At 49.2% G+C, this 5,763-nt stretch overlaps 1 pseudogene; it reads left to right on the forward strand.

Moving 5' to 3' along the window:
• The first annotated feature begins 2,126 nt into the window (after positions 1-2,126).
• LOC119280057 lies at positions 2,127-4,178 on the forward strand (annotated as a pseudogene).
• The last annotated feature ends 1,585 nt before the right edge of the window (positions 4,179-5,763 follow it).

Consider the following 5,763-nt stretch of genomic DNA (forward strand, 5'->3'; position numbering starts at 1 on the left):
AGCTGTCTCACCTTGGGTTGTTGGCGTCGAGGTGGGAAGGGAGGTTGCCAGGGGGCGAGTTTGGGGACGGAGCAATGGGGCAAGGAGGGTGCGAGCGGCCTCGGTGATGCCGGATCCGAGGCTGGCTAGCTCGGCGGCGGCCGGTAGGTACGTATATGGCCGGCGGCGGCGATAGAACCACGCGGGGACGAGCGCGGCCTGCCACCTATCGAGAATAGAATGGGAGCGGGCTCTAGGGTTCGGCCAATTTAAATACCACATAGATTGCCGAGTACCTTTCGTCGGGGATCTCGGCAAAAGCTGCCCACCGTCACGGGGCCGTCAGCTGCAAATGGCCGTGCCACGTGGCTCCTATTTAGCGGGTGCCTTCTGCCGGGCACTCGGCATACCGTGCAGAAGCCGAGTGCCTTTATGTTTGCCGAGTTTCTTACGCGCGGGGCTCGCGGAGCTACCCATGCACTACTAGGAAAAGGGTCTAATGTGAAACTTATTAGTCCGGGATTGCAATTGAACCGGCACTAATGTGACCATTAGTGCCGGTTCCAACGGCCGGGCGGGCGGCGCTCATTAGTACTGGTTCGTGGCGAACCTTTAGTACCGGTTTATGCCATGAACCGGTACTAAAGAGGTGGTGGCTTTTAGTATGGGTTGGTGGCTCCAACCGGTACTAAAGGGGGGTCTTTAGTACCGGTTGGAGCCACCAACCGGTACTAAAGGTGGTGGCCTTTAGTACGGGTTGGTGGCTCCAACCGGTATTAATGACCCCCCCCCTTTAGTACCGGTTGGAGCCACCAACCGGTACTAAAGGTGGTGCGCTGCCATCCGCAGTGCACAATGTTTAGTCCCACCTCGCTAGTTGAGAGGAGCTCGCACCGGTTTATAAGCCCCGCGGCGGCTACCGTGTCGAGCTCCTCTCTAAGCAGGCCTTTGTGGGTCTATTGCAAGTCTTCTGCCCTGTGGGGCCTACTGGGCCGTACGGGCCTGCATCCTGGCCCATGTAGAGATTGGGTTTCTAGTCGTACGCAGGCCGTGCCGGCCCAGTAGGCGGGCTGTTTTTGCTTTATTTCAAAACAAAAAAAATCCTTACCAACCGGGACTAAAGGTCTCCCAGACCACGGCGCGCCTCGTGCCACGTGGTGGGCCTTGGGTCCCGGTTCGTGTTGAACCGGGACTAAGGGGAGACCTTTAGTCCCCACTCTTTAGTGCCGGTTCCAGAACCGGTACTAAAGGTCCTTACGAACCGGTACTAAAAGTCGTTTTCTACTAGTGATGTGTGGTGTCCTAGTGTGTGCCGAGACCCGTACACACCCGTACATGGTTTAGATGTCTTTTGTCGTGATCCCGTGTTCTCGTACTCGGCGATTTTTCCAGTAGTGGCTGTACTTTTATGCTATATGTCTTTGATAGATTGTAACTTCATTTTGATGGCACATTTTTATTTGTACTGTGACATATAAACTAAACTCCATTTTTACTCCAGAGACTCCACGAACATGGTGGTGAGTCCCGAGTTTCAGCAGATGTACCTGTGCAACCATCTATGGACATATTCGCTCTCGGGTATGCAGTGTTGTCTTGTTGAAGATCTTTGTTAATTTAGTTGGGAGTTTTGTTCTTCCATTGGGTAGAATTAAATGTTGAGGAGGAAGATATACATATGTTCGCAAAAGGGATACTTGGAACGTGGATCTGATTGAATCGGAATAGCAGAAAGAGGCAGCAAAAATTCAAATAAACAATCAAACACCACAAACATGCTAACGTGCACTTGACGTCAGATTAACATAGAGGTTACCTAATCTTGTCTTCAGACTCTGGCAGTCAGATGGACTTGGTCAGATAGCACATAGTATAGTACTACCTTGTTTTCCCACCTAGGAGATTCCGCTGAAAGGCGTTGTTGAGGTATTGTCATTTGGTTTATCCTCTAACCCTTCCTGTTTACCGGACATTACTAGAGGTTATTCCGGCGTCTATGCTGGATGTGCGTGGATCCACCGGCAGCTGGCTCTGGCAAGCTGTTCGTTTGCATTGTCTAATATTTATTGAAGATTTCGAGATCACAAGTTGTAGTACTATATAGCGTCGAGGTGTTTGCTGATGATCTTCCAAACACACCACAGCAAATGGCTGCTGCTGTGAGTTTTTCCCGCCGAATACAGATCTTTATGCTTCTCTACCATTCCATATGGTCTCTGCACCCGCCTCGTGCTAGATCGCATTCTTTCAGCTTCAACTTCTCCCAGCCCGGTGGCTATGACGCCCAAGATTTCAGTTTCAAGGGCGATGCATACTACGACTCCCAGTCTCAGAGGATCGAGCTGACAAAAGGCGGCGGGAGTCCAAACATCCAAAACAGTGTTGGCCGAGCATTGCACGCGCAGCCGGTGCCGCTGTGGGATGTCGACACCGGCGAGCTCACCCGGTTCACCACCTCCTTCACTTTCCGAATCAAGGTAAATGGTCCTGTTAGTGGCGATGGCTTGGCTTTCTTCCTTGGGCATTATCCTCCCACAAGCATTCCTGATCCCCTCGACAATGGCAAGAACCTTGGACTCTTTAACTGAAACGTCAGCACGGTCGCGACTGGCGATGAACGAGCGGTGGCGGTTGAGTTTGACACTTTCTTGAACCCCGGCATCGACACCAGCGGCAGCCACATGGGCATCGACGTTAACTCCATCATCTCGCGGGCTTACACCAACGTGACCGTGCATGGCAAGAACTTAACAGCCGGCCTGCCTATGACTTGCCATATCAGCTACGGAAACGACACAAAAATACTAGCCGCCATTCTCCAGATCGGCGACGTCACCTACCATGTGAACACAAGTGTTGACCTGCGTCAGCTCTTGCCCAGTGTTGTGTCCATCGGCTTCTCGGGTGCTACTGGCGTGGCGGTCGAGCTACACCAAATAATGTCCTGGTCATTCAACTCTACCTTGGATCCATCGCCTGCACGGAAGATTTTGTGGAAACAAATAGCAGAGGTAACTGGGCCAATTATTGGAGTTATTGCAACCGTGTGCTTCTTTGTCGGAGTCCGTCGATGGCAGCTGTGCACAAGAATGAAGCCATACAAAGCTCTCGCCAACGGCCGTAAACATATTGGTTATCATAAGCTGGCACGTGCGACCAACAAATTCGCAGAGGAAAACAAGCTTGGTCAAGGAGGTTCGGCCTTTGTTTATAGGGGCCTTTTGAAAAGTAGCCACGTGGCGATAAAGAGATTCAAGCTGGTTGCATCAGGCGAGGGGAGGAAGGCGTTCGAGGTTGAACTCATGATCGCTAGTCGCCTACGACATAAGAATCTTGTCAAGTTGATAGGCTGGTGCTATGATGGCCAGAGGAACCCGGTTGAGTTTATATGCTGGTGGTGGGACGAAAGGTTCACACGTCTGTTCCTTGTGTATGAGCTTTTGCAAGAAGGTAGCCTTGATCGACACCTACACGGGGGCAACAGTTTGTTACCGTGGTCCAAGAGGTACGCACTTTAGTTTTGCCTCAGCATTTACATCGCTGCAACTTAATTTCCTTTTGTTGATACGTAATGGTAAACATGCTTTGGCAAACGCAGGCACGAAATTATCCTCAACCTAGGTTCTGCACTACAATACCTCCATGTAGATTGCGAGCAAGATCAACAGTGTATTGTACATGGTGATATCAAATCGAGTAACATATTACTTAGCTCTTCGTCTGGTGCCAAGTTAGGTGACTTTGGATTGGCAAGATTTGTTCACCATGAAACTGGGTCCCAGACCACGAATGTTGTACAGGGCACTTTGGGATATATAGATCCTGTGTTCATTGACACGAGCAAACGGAATAGGGAGTCAGACATCTACAGTTTTGGCATTGTCCTACTAGAGATGGTCTCTGGAAGGAACCCAACAAATCAGGATATGCCTCCATTGTCGTCATGGGTAAGAAGTAAGTACGACGGGAATGCGATCCTGGAGGCTGTAGACGTAAGGCTGATAAACGGCCAGGTCACTAATGGGCTTCAGCAGATGAAGCATGCGCTACTCATCGGACTCTTGTGCGCACACCAGGACCCGAGCAGCCGACCGTCCATCACCGACGCCATGAATGCCCTTGGATCAGATTCCGAGGAGCTGACACTGGACATCACTCCCCTAGAGACGATGACACACTCATTGCCATTATCTTCGTAGTTCATATGCTTCTAGTTGGGGAAGTCAAAAGAAATAAAATACATATATTCAAGAGCTAGCTATGTGTCCGGTCATAAATCACTTCCGAAAAAATCGTCTAAGCTGACTACTTTCACCTACGCCGATAGCCAAATCACGAAAGCTCGGTAAAGACTGTTTAAGCAAGTACATGTCTCGGCAACATTAAGTACACGGTGGAGATAGGCCTTTGCTGAGATTGACAAAGGTGAAATCAGCAAAGATGAAACACTCGATTTACGCTTACTATGCCGAGACCTAAGGACACGGCAACAAGGGGACACTTGGCATGGGCATTGGCGTTGACGGCTCCGTGACTGTTGGCGCCCTTTGCCGAGGACCCCATTGTTGCGACTCGGCAAAGAGTCGTTACTTTTTATCAATAATAAAAATGGCGCTAATATATGTTATTCAAGCATTACATAAGTATGACCACCATTGCATAGGTTCAACCACATCACGCCACTTCGTACAACCCTAGGCTGCCGCCTAAGCCCGAATTATTTCCTCCATGTCACCTTCCGCCGACGGCGTTCGTCACGCTGTACTGCCACCGCCGCTGCTGCTTCTCCACACCGATCTTTTGCCGCTTCTCCACACCCGCCTTCTTGTGAAGCAAGTGTGGGGCCGTTACTCCATTGGACTCAGAACTTTTTGTGCACACAACGGAGTCCATCATATAAGACGTGCCAGCCCCTGGCTTTTTTCTGTCCGCCTGCAATATTTGGGAATATAGCATTTCTATGGTTTTAATGCAGAAAATTCGAAAGGTGGCCAAATGAAATATTTGCCAGAAGCGGTTTGTAAAATTCTATTTGTTGTCTTTGCCCCATGCGTAGGCCCTATATAGCCGAAGGAGGGGCAGGCTACGCCTCCGGGAGGTCGAATGTGGCTAGCGACATGCCGAATGTAGCCATTTAAATCCATGGAAAATCATACGATGTTGGAAATCCACGAGACCTGGCATGGTGTCATCATATGGCCCTGGTAGAGTTTTGGTAAAGATTTGAGGGTGTTCCACAAAAGACAGATTGAAGGCCTCATAGAAACCACACCATCCCTGAGGTAGGATCTAGATTTCAATAGAGAATACTAGCATAGCCCGCGCGGCAGCACGCCGCGCCTGGTGATGCATTGTATTTATACGGATCGTAAAGGCCATTCTTATATTTTTAATGATAGAACCGCATGACTAAAACCAAGAAAGAGTTCTAAAAGATGGAAAATGAGTACCTTTATTGCAGCCATGTATGATAAATACTGACGAACGGAAGGGTACACGCTACTAATAAAGTCTATTTATTGGCACGGTATATACAACGTTATATGGAACATATCATATACAATGATACAACTGCATGAAAGTAAATGATTGCAGACGGCCTAGTTGAGTTAAATCATCCTAGTGTAGCCACCCCGTAGGATAGTTTGTAATGAAGTAGTAAAGAGCTTTCGCAAATTCCTGTACCTCTCCAACGGGTGTCTTTGCTCCTTTGTATATAATGATGGGATCAGCTTTGTGAGGACGTTGGGCTACATGCGAAGAAGTGCCATGTCGGAAAAATTA

This window comes from Triticum dicoccoides, chromosome 3B (assembly GCF_002162155.2).
Source record: "Triticum dicoccoides isolate Atlit2015 ecotype Zavitan chromosome 3B, WEW_v2.0, whole genome shotgun sequence".
NCBI classification, from domain to species: domain Eukaryota; kingdom Viridiplantae; phylum Streptophyta; class Magnoliopsida; order Poales; family Poaceae; genus Triticum; species Triticum dicoccoides.